We start from the raw sequence: 14,575 nt of genomic DNA, 5'->3' as shown, positions 1-14,575 counted from the left end.
GCACTTTTCTACACCTGTGAAACACTCTCCCCTTAGCACCAAACTTGATTTAAAAGAAAAGGGACCGCAACAGCGAGCATAGCACAATATGTAAGTCCATAACTACTCACTGGACCTCAAAATTCAGTCTCAAATCTCCTGTTCAAGCCCAACCCCTTCTTGCAAACAGAAAGGATTCAATTACTTCCAGATGAGTAAATGCCTTGTCACTCCTCATACATCACTTTGAGTCTAGCTGGATGCTACAGCGGTCTCTCTATTATCCCACTGTAATCAACTTCATATTAGTGCACACCTTCCATCTCTCCTCTGTGCCCTGGCTATAGTCTCACACGATTACTGTTAATTAATGATCTTTGATGGCCGAATAAAGACTTATTGACTGACTGATTACTGTTAAGTTGCCCTTGATCAATGTTGTGTAGTGTTGATTGGCCTCCTTCAGAACCTTTTGCAGTTGTCTGTTGCCCAACACGTTAATAACAGCAACATTTACATATGTTATAGGTTTTATTCAGTAGATAAGAAAGGAAGTTAAAACCATCCCACATAGAATCTTACCTCTTCATAATTCCATGAAGCCAGCCATGAACCTGGAGTCACAATCCTATCACAACTCTATATACAGCAATGGCTAAAGGAGAGTGCTGGTCCACAGGAGATAATAATAGAGGATGAAAGTAACACAGGAGACAGGTGAAATGGGACAAATCCCTACACACTTCTGAAAAGGTCAGAGGTAGCGTAATGCTCCTCAAATCTCCCATCTAGTATCCACCCTCGCAGTTTTCTTGATTTCCATTTCACATCTCCGCGAGCCCACAGACCCTGGCTGTCCTATATTGCGTGGGTCTCATTTTTTAGAATTGCACCTCTTTGTTTATTATCATCTGAAGTTTACTCATAAGCCGCTCACTTTTTACCAGATTAACCAGACTGACGCAGTAACTTCCTCCAAGTAGCCGATCTTGCACCTAATCTTTCTAGTTCTTCTACTGGCCTCCTGGTCTGTTTGGGTGTCTGGATAACTATTACAGTAAATCGTTTGTGGTGGTTCACCATAGTATATCCCTTCTTGACTCCTGTCGAACAGCAGCCATACTGGAATCCTCTCATTGATATTTGAGTTACCCGCCTTCTAGCATCCCATATCAGAACACCCTCCTAGTGTAAATTACACTTCAAACGAATGTTTTGACTGGGTTGGAGAGAGGGCTTTGTCGACTTACTGCAGGTTTGACTCCACTATGTGTTCATTGCATGCACACATCTCTACATAGTCCATTCGCTTTGTTCACCTTTCAGTTGCTTCTGTAAAAAACTCCTTTTCAGGCTTATCATGCTGACCTACAATTAACTTATTTTGCTTATCCTGTGCCTACAATTAACTTATTTTGCTTATCCTGTGCCTACAATTAACTTATTTTGCTTATCCTGCGTCAAGCTTTTTTTCTGGCCCAGGAGCAGTGACTAAGTATTAAGTACATCTCTGGTGGGTAATGCCATTTCTCCCTAACGTCCCACGGCCTTGGGTACAGTTGTCTGTAATAGGTTAGTCAAACCTCTTTATAGATATAATTTGCGAAGCATAGGAAGGTCAGTCAGTCAAAGCGTCTCTAGGAAGTAACAGTATGTTAGGACAAGTACAATGTAACAAACTAAACATACACAATAAGGGTTCAGGCTCATTCTCTTTCCAAAAGTAGGCTATTACCTCCCTTCTGAAAAGAGTGTTCAGAGCACCCCAAAGTATCACCTGTGAATGGAGGGCTGCAGGGACTCTTTCCAACACCCGCACCTCTCAATCAATCAATCAGGGTTCTTATAGAGTGCAACTAATCATCCGTTAGGGTCTCAAGGCACTGGAGGGGATGTGGGGGGAGGGGGATCTGCAGTTCAGTCGAAGAGCCAGGTCTTGAGGTCCTTCCTGAACTGAGGAAGTGAGAGTGATTGCCTGAGATGTAGAGGAAGAGAGTTCCAGGTCTTTGTGGTGAGGTAGGAGAAGTATCTTCCTCCTCTATGTGGTTGCAACCTGTCTTTTATGTAAATGGGGCAAGACTCTTGGTCATGCATGGTGCTGTACAGCATCACGGTGCACCATATGATGTAATGGAGCTGCAAAAGGTTCAGGCTCTGTGTCGATGGCATTTTTCTAATCTGTTTCTTAAACATAATGCCAGAATGCAGGTATTAATATTTGGCTGGTGGAATGATGGATTTTACTCGTAATGCTTCGCTGCTGGATGTTCAGTCATTCGTGCTCACAAAGCAAACACAACCCCCAGAAATTTCAGGTAAGTGGCCTTTTATATTCATAGGTCCCAACTGTGAATTGTTTTCTTTTAAACACTCCTTCTGACCATGAAGAGGCTACCAAGGTTTCAGCCAGTTTGTACCAGCATCAGTGTGAATGGAACAGCCTACGTTCCTGGTAAATGTGGATTCTCCATTTGTTAATGAGGGAAAGTCCTAATTTTATTAGACACAGAGGCAAGTAATATTCCTTACTTTTTTTCTGGGAGGACCTGAATTTCACATTTATTGGTAACTGAGTATCCCTCTTCATTCCATGCAAACAACATGTTGACCTTATTAAGGCTTCCCTTTACCTGACTATGCATCTGTTAATTCACAGTTCGGTGGAGCCTACAAATATTAGGATCCGCAACTACAAATATTAGGATCCGCAAATAAAAAAGCCCTCCCAGGAACCATATAGCTTCCTTTTAAATTACTTTAGGGCAAAAAGCAAAACGTTTTTCAGGTGCTGAGTAACCTGCCTAAATGACACTTCTGGGTCAACCTACCTTAGACGAGGAGTAGGAATCTACTTTCCTTTTGCATAAAATAAGGGAGGACTTCCCTAATAGCACTGACCACTCAATGTAGGATCTGCTTGGCTTGGAAACCTGCAATTTAACTTCTCATTCTCTGGATTTATATTAAACCTCCTTGGGTACAGAACCTACCTCAATTATAGTATATTTGTTCCAATCCGTAATACTCCCATCGGAGCAAAATAGTGTTACAACCTTCAAGTTCACTATCACTATTCCTGCCACCCTCTTCACCTTCCCACGCCCAAGAACTATGAGTTTCTTTAAATACCCCAGTCTGCAGGGATCACAAAACACACTGGAAACATCTGTATGCTTCCATTACAAGGGATACCCAGGTGCATGTACTACAACCTCTCAGTTACTCACCCTGTTCAGAGAGATGCATTGTTAAAATATAATGATACCTTTCATGAGTTAACATAAGAACACTTTAGAAGCTTGTCTACATTATGAATTGTGCTATACTGCTTTATATGAACTGCTATTCCTTTACAATAAACAAAGCAAATCAAATGTATTAATCAACAGACGCCCTCGCTAAGGATATCACTGCTAATGTACAATTTTATTCAGTGTTCATTGTAACCAATTAAGCAATATAATGTGCTGAGCTAACACTGTTTATGGAGCTCCTGATGAATGATTTAGTGCACAAAAGAAAACATTAGGAAGCACTCCAAGACAACTCAGATACTCCTTGTAGGGGTCACTGTGCTCACAACATCACTAGCCACCAAGATACAACAAACACATATCGCATTAGGGGAAAACATTGCATGTGCACTCCTCAGAGCACTGATTTTCCCTGCAGTTGGGTATCACTGTTCTCACAACAACACTCACCTTTCTGACAAGCCACAAACAATTCTGCAACAAGAAACATCAGAAAGGACTGCTAACACTGATCCAGCCGAATCCAGATTGTCCTGTAGATACCTCTAATTGCTTTACCTGCTGCTTGTATGTCTTTACAATGCATGCCTTATCCAAGCATATAATACAACGCATTGCATTACATCGTGGGCCTTTACCACACATTTTTTTCGTATATATATATATATATATATATATATATATATATATATATGCAGCTCCCAAAACTCCCGTTTTTCTCAAGCAGAGTTAAGCACTCACTGGAGGGGTTAGGTATCGGTTTTTCTTTATTTCAGCAGCAACATCAGATAGCGAGACAGACGCGTTTCGAATAGATCTTCATCAGTGTCTCCTAGATCTATTCGAAACGCGTCTGTCTCGCTATCTGATGTTGCTGCTGAAATAAAGAAAAAACGATACCTAACCCCTCCAGTGAGTGCTTAACTCTGCTTGAGAAAAACGGGAGTTTTGGGAGCTGCATATTCACGTGGGGCACCGCCACGTTATAGCACCCGCCTGCGAGTGACCTGGCTGCCGGTGCAACTTTGGGAGCTTACATATATATATATATATATATATATATATATATATATATGACAACACATGGTATCCCAAGACGGGCTGCACTCGAGACGGCATGTAGGTTACCAGCCTAAATTACAGGTACTGATGGACACGTAGACTAGTACTGTGAGCAGCTTCTCTTATGACTGACGCGTTTCTGGGTAATCCCTTCATCAGAGGCAATTTGGAAAAGATCGCGCTGCTGGTAGGCAACAACTCCTTAAGTAATTATCACGCCCCTTATTCACGTTAATGGAAGTCTGGGAGTTGTAGTGCCTGCAATACCTTCCTTTATTCGGCGCGCTTATTCCTGCTGTCGATAAAGCCCGGATTGGGCCCCAGTCATTGTGTCCAAGATAAATCCTGGCATGTCGCTCCACTTTGGAAATGGTGAATCCGTTACCGTGGCCCCCTCGGTATCTTGGGGTGGTGCAAGCCCTGCGGCTGGGCTGCCGCGTTCAAATTGACAACACATGGTATCCCAAGACGGGCTGCACTCGAGACGGCATGTAGGTTACCAGCCTAAATTACAGGTACTGATGGACACGTAGACTAGTACTGTGAGCAGCTTCTCTTATGCCTGACGCGTTTCTGGGTAATCCCTTCATCAGAGGCAATTTGGAAAAGATCGCGCTGCTGGTAGGCAACAACTCCTTAAGTAATTATCACGCCCCTTATTCACGTTAATGGAAGTCTGGGAGTTGTAGTGCCTGCAATACCTTCCTTTATTCGGCGCGCTTATTCCTGCTGTCGATAAAGCCCGGATTGGGCCCCAGTCATTGTGTCCAAGATAAATCCTGGCATGTCGCTCCACTTTGGAAATGGTGAATCCGTTACCGTGGCCCCCTCGGTATCTTGGGGTGGTGCAAGCCCTGCGGCTGGGCTGCCGCGTTCAAATTGACAACACATGGTATCCCAAGACGGGCTGCACTCGAGACGGCATGTAGGTTACCAGCCTAAATTACAGGTACTGATGGACACGTAGACTAGTACTGTGAGCAGCTTCTCTTATGCCTGACGCGTTTTTGGGTAATCCCTTCATCAGAGGCAATTTGGAAAATTCCCAGAAACGCGTCAGGCATAAGAGAAGCTGCTCACAGTACTAGTCTACGTGTCCATCAGTACCTGTAATTTAGGCTGGTAACCTACATGCCGTCTCGAGTGCAGCCCGTCTTGGGATACCATGTGTTGTCAATTTGAACGCGGCAGCCCAGCCGCAGGGCTTGCACCACCCCAAGATACCGAGGGGGCCACGGTAACGGATTCACCATTTCCAAAGTGGAGCGACATGCCAGGATTTATCTTGGACACAATGACTGGGGCCCAATCCGGGCTTTATCGACAGCAGGAATAAGCGCGCCGAATAAAGGAAGGTATTGCAGGCACTACAACTCCCAGACTTCCATTAACGTGAATAAGGGGCGTGATAATTACTTAAGGAGTTGTTGCCTACCAGCAGCGCGATCTTTTCCAAATTGCCTCTGATGAAGGGATTACCCAGAAACGCGTCAGGCATAAGAGAAGCTGCTCACAGTACTAGTCTACGTGTCCATCAGTACCTGTAATTTAGGCTGGTAACCTACATGCCGTCTCGAGTGCAGCCCGTCTTGGGATACCATGTGTTGTCAATATATATATATATATATATATATATATATATATATATATATATATATTCACTGAAAACAACAAAGGTTACAGGGACAATATAGTTAAATTGTCGTTTTACCCACACAAAACAATAGAAATCCAGCAGGTATAGATAGGTATACTTATAGTTATACTTATGTTAAGAAACTAACTTGTGGCCTGAAGTTACTTAACGGCATGAGTTATAGTTTCTTCAGATACGCATAACTATAAGTATAATAACAACTGCTGGGGAGAAATCGTTTTACACCCCCTCCCCATTTTTCTCAGTCCCCACTTGCTCTTGATTAATCACCCTAAAACATTCCACACACCAGCTGAAGCGAGTGGCAACCTCGTTTTGAAAATGTTGTGATGATTGGTCAAACGGTGCCAAAGTTATTGCCTAAACAAAAAATATATCTCAAAAATACTCTGTTTCTTTTTTAAAAATCCTAACCTCCCTTTACCTCTTCCCTACTCATGAATCCTAAACTCTAGATTTACCCTTACCTCTACCCACCCTTAAACTCTAAATTTGCCCTTACCTCTAATCTCCCCTTAATACTAAAATCATCCTTACACCCTTAACCCTAAAGTCACCCATATCTCCCTTAACCTCAACTCGCACCTTTACCCCTTTTTGTTTTAACAGACTGTATAACATTGTTATTTTGAAAAGTTCTAACCTGCATGGTAAAGGATACCTGGTAAAGGTAAAAAGCTATACTACGTACTTACCTGCATGGTAACAGTCATACGTAGTAAAGACATCCTCCCACAAAAACCACTTACTCCATTTATCACCCTCACACATGTCTCGTGGTGGCTGGCTGGTGTTCACCAGTCAGGAACACACCAGCAGTTGGTTTGGTTCAGAGGTACCCTCTAGAATAATATGGAATAATAAATCTGGCACTGGATTCAGCGCAGGTTTATTATTCTGAGATGTTTGATACCAAACTTCCCAGGACTCAGTAAAGCCATTGTGTTGCTCGTAATGACCAGTTTCTAGACCATGTACTCAGGATGGCAATACTGGGTACTTATAATATCTAAGATATTATAGGGACCTGTCTGCTCATGCAGATAGGTCTTCACATGAGGTATAGAGCACCCTGTCTTAAGGGTGACTTATCTAGGCCTCATGCAGTGCTGGGCAGGCATGGCACACAAGGATGTGTGCTATGACTGGTGGCCCTCCAGTCTGGGTCAGGCCCCTTCCCCTAAACAGGTGGTGAAAAACCTGGGGGTCCGTCTAGATCATGATCTCACCCTTGCCCATCATGCCAGCACCACGGCGGGATCCTGCTTCCACATCATTAGCCTCCTTCGGAAGGTGTTCCCCCTTCTACCAGACTATACAAGAAAGACCTTGGTCCAGGCCCTCGTTTTGAGCCGCCTGGACTATTGCAATGGCCTATCCTTAGCAGCCAATGAAGGAGTGCTTAATAAACTTCAGGTGGTTCAGAACACTGCGGCCCGCCTGGTGACCAATGCCCCCCCTAGAACTCCATCCTTGCCCCTCCTCAAGGCCCTCCATTGGCTTCCCATCCGGAAACGGGTGGAATTCAAGATTTGCTGTGTGGTGCACAGGAGTCTTCACAACCTCGGTCCACACTACCTGGCCGAGAAATTTGTATACCACCGCCCTTCCCGCATTCTTAGGTCCAGCAATCAGCTATTACTCCAGGTTCCTAGACATAACAAGACCAGACAGGGAGGTCGCGCCCTTTCCATTATGGGTCCGCGTCTGTGGAACAGTCTTCCCCTTTCCCTCAGAGATTGCCCGAGCTATCTAGCTTTCAGGAAACGCCTAAAGACAACCCTGTTCTAGTTGGAGCGCTGCCCTACCTGTTTCTTCACAGCACCGCGCGGAGATACACCTTCGGGTGTGATGCCGGCGCGTTACAAGCCCATAAATAAAATAAATAAATAAATGTGGACTCTTCACTTTTAGCTGCACCACAACACGCAGGCTGCAATGGCAGTGGTGCCTGTTTGTAGTGAGAGGTCTCCGAGGGTGGCATAATACATGCTGCAGCCCTCAGGGGCCTTTCTGTGGCTACCATGCCCTTGATGCCATAGGTACCCCTTACCAAGGACTTACAGGTAGGCCAGAGTTGTGCCAATTGTGGAAACAATAGTACAGGTTAGGGGAAGAACACAGGTCTTGGGAACCTGACTGGCAGGGACCCAGGGCACACTCAGTCAAATTTCATCAGGTAGCTGGCAAAAAGTTAGGGGGTAAACATGCAGAAAGGGTGCTTTCCTACACATGGTTGTGAAAATGTGCCTTTTAATGAGCACACTGGTGCAGGGGTGATCCTTCTCTGTCCACGGGTCCTTAGACCACCAAATAGAGATTGGCACTGAAGCTGGAATTCAAATAAGTTTATTAATCACTCATGAGTGGGACTACGTTCACACAGCACTCTCAAGTGCTGCCTGAGGTAGTCAATTCAAGTCACAGAACACAGGCCTTATAAACAGCTTTTTCTGCACTGGTAAGCATGTAGATACAAATAGAAGGTACAGGCCTACACAGGAATAGTTACCGACAAACATGGGCAGATGGGAGATCACTTAGTCAGTAAAGTGGGAGGAGGAGCAGGAGTGCTTTTGGCAGCAGTAAGAGATTGACAGTTGAGTCTGAGACCAGGTGTTCTGGCAGCTACAAACTCTTAGCATGCATATTGCTTTTAGCTGAGTCAGGAAGTCAACTAAAATAGACAGCACAGGCAGGGAAAAAGACAAGCAGCAGAGGATGGGAGAATTACAAAGCCAACAAAATGGAAATTATTTCAGATTTCCACTTGGTGATTCATTATCCAGGGACCGTGGTGTACCAGATAGTCATTACCTGCCATCAGTTGCCTTTTAGCCATAAAAAAGAACATTTTAAACATGCTTGATTTTAAAACTGTGCTTGTCCTTTGTACTCAAATGGAGCATAAAGGAGTCTCAATTTGCGACCGGTATTTTTCCTACCTGTGTGGACCCAAACTATGTACAAATTCCAAGTCTGAATGAGTCACAATTAATATTCATGAGGACGGTCGCAAGTAGTGACTCAATTCGATTGGACACAATCACAAGGATAATGATCTGTAAGGGTTTCTGATAGTTTTCCAAATGAAGATTGTTATTATTATTATTTAATCAGCCCATTTTCCTTAAAGCAAATGGGGCTGAACTCATATCAATTGGGATTTTGAAAGGGACACTCCCAATATGCCCTTCCAAGTACTGAATCGATATGGAGTACAAACCCATTTTAAAAGCCCTTAAAATATTTCTGATTCCTAAAATGGGTTTAGTAAATAGCAAAAAACATTTCTGCAGGCATACACAGTGGTTTGGACTGTTTTCGAGCATAAAAACGTTTATACAACTTGCTTTGTATCTGCACAAGATCAGACAGGTTGGTGAAGCTGAACAACCAAAACTACAATTGTTATTTGTTCCCACGATCCTGACTTTCCCACTACATATTGATGAGGAAGAGGTGTGGCGCCGCGGCCAGGACGACTGACTCCGGAATCTGGGGATCATGGTTCGATCCCCGGCGCCGGCAGCAGGTTAGTCCAGCACCATGTGACTCTGGGCATTAGCTTGCTTAATCTTCCCGACATCCCCCAGCGCCTAGAGACCCTTATGGGTGATTGTTCGCGCTTTACAAATGTGGATTTAATTTTAATTTAATGAGTGAACCAAAAGACTGGGTTCAGTCTTCAAAGACAAAATATCCAATGAGCGTGTGTTGGGTTCCAATCCATTTTTATTATCACACTACTACAAGCTCTAAGCCAAATTCTAAATTCTTCTAATCTTGTAAAGATAACCAAAGACAGAGAATGAATGTCTAAGATCAAACAGCTTAGTCTCATTCGGAGACCAGGATTAAAAACCATACCCCCTGGTTCCAAAACACCCACTAGATCACTGATGTGGGGGTGGTTCTGATAGTAGGATGCAAAGAAGGCTGTCCCCAAGGGTATGACACTCTCGGGGGCCAAGCCCAGATCTTAATGCAGTGTTTGTTATCAGCATATTTTGTTAAAGTAGTAAAGGTGTGTTTAGACATAAAAAAAAAACTTTCTAGACCCTCCCCTCTTCTATCTCTCCACTATTCCTATTCAATCCAATTAACAGACTAATATGTCCACCATTCAAATTAATTTCATATTTCTTCAGACTAATTCACCACTAATCCTTTTTTGGTTCTGGAATAGCGTGCTACTCGCCTAAAAGGGCTTCAACACCTCATCAGGGGTGGCAAGCGCTATATAAATGAAAACCTTTTTCCTCTTTTATCCCTTCACTATTCTTCTCAGTCCAAATAACAGACTAACATATCCACCACTCAAATTAATTTAATATTTTACTTTACTAATTCACCACTAATGCTTTATGGGTTCCGGAGTAGCGTGCTACTCCACGAAAAAGAACTTCGACGCCTCGTATGGGGTAGTGAGCGCTATATAAATGCAATTACAATACAATACATATCAGCGACTGCTGATTAAGACATGCTTACTGAAAACAGTAAAAACCAAAATGCACCACTGATTATAGGTCTTAATAAGCCAAACCAACCTATGTGGAATCAAAGTCAATGTCGGAAGGTGCCAGGCTTCATTATTGCTGCAAGACATGCGAATGGTAAAGCGTTACTCTGCCATTACTCTATCATAATGCTCTCCAATTAACGAGGGAGCCCACAGACCTCAGTTTTACATCAAAATAAAGTTCTGTAAGCAGCTGCAGTGCTTCAAAGGGTACACCCATGCACACGTTTGCCAGAAGTTCCATTAACTAATGGAATCCGGCTTGAATAATGTGCACTCAAGCTATTCCCCAAACACAACCCCTGACTTGTACTGGATTTAGCTGGCAACATATCTTTGTTTTCTTGCGTCACAGTTGAATGTACTAATTCTTTAGTGTCCATACACTTGCTCTCCCATACACACAACACTCGTACACGCCATGCTTAAAACTCAATGCCAATTAAAACTCGATGTCACTCAACATAGAATTAGTCCATCCAGCTTACCATGGCAGCAGCATCCATTGAACAGCCCGATATGGACCACCAGAATCAAAAACATCTGGATCTCATTCAGTCCAGTCCACTGATGAACACTCAAACAACATATCCCCCATCTATGGTAGCAATCAGACCTCGGTCTTTATGGACTCAGTTCTGTGAGGCAATTTATGACCAACGCACTATCTCCCTCTTGTTAAAAAGTGGTACATTACAATTCAGGTCTCTTCACCTGCTGCTTCCAACCTCTGATGGTCCCTTTTACTTGATTGCAGATTGGTATTTTGTAGAGTGCTCTATCAACCTGAAGCAGGCTTCGCAATTTAAAAAGTCATACACAACACAAGGGATTATACCAGTAGCAGAAGCATGCTATACAATCTTAATACAGAAAAAGGCTTATGTCTGATTGGTCATCATTGTATGAATTACGATTCTATTTCTTTACTTGGATATAGTGAGACAGACAAATATTCAGTCTGGAACAATTCAGTCCCCTACTCCCCTTCCACGATTACCACCAGGGCAGTCTGTTAGCCAGCTCCTGGAGCCAGGCTTCTGCTAAGGAGCAGAAGACACAATTCAGTTCCTTTTCCAATTCAGATGTATTCCTGAAGAAACCACCTTCCGGAAGCAACTAAAACCTCACCTGTTCAACTTGTAGGGTGGTTGATGCTTCAATTTTCATTTTGCATCGGGACACTCTTGTAGTAACTGTGCGCTTTAGTAGTATTTTCATTCATTCAGTCTCAATCAACACCCTGCAGAAACAGGTGTTCATGCACCAGAGAGATATGGCATGATCAGTGACAGATCTCCTCTTAGGCTAAAAGACCATCTACACTGGTAAGGCCAGGTGCCACAGTGAGTCGATATATTGATCTGCCAACTGTAAGAAAACAAAACCACCTATAGTGCTGTAGGTTAATATACATAAAACCTTGTCCAATGAGGTGAGGATGAAGCTAGGGCTGTAATACAATGGCAGAACCCAACTTTGCCTTTAAAATCAACATGCAAGGCACAGGCCTGTGGACAACTAAGAATGTTCTCACCAGTCCAGTGCCTCAGAGATCAGTAGAGTCGGGAGGTGCAAATCTGAGAGATGATGGGCTGGTTGATTATTCTGATCGGTCTGTAGGAATGAGGACAACTGAGTGGTAGATCAAGCAAGGGCTGGTATTCAGCTGACTATCCTCATTCCTACAGGCCTTGTCATAAGCACTGGTCTCTGATGGGAGGAGCAGTGTCCCACTGCAAGCTATATGCTGGAGACCAGTTGAGACAATGTCAGGATCTCATCGGGTATTTCAGAGAAGAAAACCAGTCCCCACCTGTAATCGGGAATGCATCTGCTGAGGAGAAGCTTTAAATGTGGATTGGTTTACTTCCAATCACAGATCTGAGAAAAGTTTATTTTTTTCTATTTAAAGCCAAACCATTTTATGGTTCTCTGGAGTAAGAAATCATGATATCCGCAACAGTGTGCAGTAGAATAACAATCCACGCAACAACCTCCCACTTGCATGACAGTGGTTTCTTGAGGCTTTATCCTCACCCACTGCTCCACCCCAAAAGATAAATAAGCCATCGGTGTTGGTACGGCTGGCCTCAGTGGCGGATGACATGTACTGAGGATGGTGGGGCAGGTGGGACAAAAATAAAAGTTAAAATTGAGTACAACAAATAAGTACACACACCTTCCTGGCGCAACTTCCTCCTCGCTTAGGTCTTCTCCAGGCAGGCAGGTTCCAATGAGGGACCCAAGAAACTGCAGTAACCAATCCTGGCGCTGCTCTCATGCAGTATGAAAGAAGCCCAGGATTGTCCGGAACCGCTTCCTTCGGCACTCTCCAGGTCACTGGAGCCCTATGCTGTCTTCAATCCAACTGTGTTATGCAGGTTTAAAATGCACATGTCTGGTGGGCTGTCATAAGACGGCCCACCAAAGAAACACACACACTTTAAACTTAAAGCGCCCTTCCCATCACTGCTTTCTGCTGCTACCTGGCTGGCAGAAGCAGAAATCAGAAAGCTTCCCCCCACCTCCCCCCCGCACCCGGGCCACACACCCCAACCCCTGCCCCTCCTCCCCTCCAGCTTGATGCTCTGCTCGAGACAGGTTTTTGAAAAATAAAATGGTAATAAATTAACTTTATGACCATTTTATTTTTCCATCTCTGTGGGTCAATATGGTTAGTGTGGCAATGCTCCTCCGCTTTAACGCTGAAGCCGCCCATGGCTGGCCTGCGAGCTGACAGCAGCCCTGGAGAATGCTTTAGTACTAGTTCCATATTATAATAACAGTTACTAGACAGCACCTCATACTATACTTCTGCCATGTGTGCTGTAAATAACAGATTTCAGTATCACCTAAGTTAATGGCACTTGGTGTACAAACCTCTGGGCCGTACACCATTTAAGGTGAGCTAAATCCATCCAAGACGTGCCATGGCCTTTACAGGTGTAGGGACAAGCATGAAATGGACCGGCAAATAGGTGAAGCCTTGATCTGTGACTGTATGCTCAAGATCACATGGAAGGAAAGCCAAAGTTATAATAGGTACACAAGGTGGTACATCCATTTGTGATACTGAATATCACTGTCCAATCTTGGTGCCCCCATTAAAATGATGTCTAGGCCTTGCTGGTATGCATACAACTTAATGTCCACGGCACAGCGAGCTCAGGGCCCATGTCTGGGCAAACTATGAGATTCGCCAAGACAACACAAAAGCAATGAAAGGAAGGTCGTGGATCAGTCTTAATTATCAGTGGGTAGCATTTTATCCTACCTTTTATTTCCATCCTGCCCTTATGGTTTGCTTTCATGACTGCCTGGCAAATGGTTTATTAGCCAACACCTTCATATTTTCTAAAATTATATGTACAACATACTTAGTTTTAGGGGTGCTCAGAAAGCCCTCCAAATCCATTGGTCAATTGTATCATTCACAAAAATCTGCCTCCCACTACAGCCTACAGCATGAGGCAATGGGCCATCCGACTTCAGCCTTCGGCTAACTTTAATGTGAGTGACAGCATTCTTCCCTTTCGCAAGAAACATAAAGTAGTTGTCTTAAGTGCCAGGGACTACTACGGCAATGTATTTTGAGACCCCAAAATATATTTTTTGATTTTAGCCAGTATTGTTTTTCAGATTGACGAGGACCCATCAGCTACCCCAAAAAAAGTCTTTTTGCAAAAACCATGGCAAAACATGCAATGACACTGACATAAGCCAGGCGACCAACACCAGACTTACTGACTTTAACAATACTTGCTGTAATGAGACACCTAAGCGACAAACATCCACCGGAATTCTCATTAGTTCAAACTGAGTCGACCATTTTGAATTTTTGCATTGGAAACATTTGAATTGTCAAACCTAATGCCTTTAACGGATTCTGGCGTGGAACCCGTAGACATAGGAAGGCAGAAAAATGGGTCGCTCAGTGACCATGATGAATGTGACTTGCCTAACGCATATTTTTTTAGCGAGTTTGCCCTCCAAGGTGTCCTGTTTTCCGATGATTACTTTCTTTAAATAAAAGCAGCATAATCCAATTCTATTCATATTTTTACTGAGTGTAACAGAGGCGCATCTTTGAAGGTT

Source organism: Triturus cristatus, chromosome 9 (assembly GCF_964204655.1).
Source record: "Triturus cristatus chromosome 9, aTriCri1.1, whole genome shotgun sequence".
NCBI lineage: Eukaryota > Metazoa > Chordata > Amphibia > Caudata > Salamandridae > Triturus > Triturus cristatus.
Note: the sequence above shows the minus strand (reverse complement) of the source record.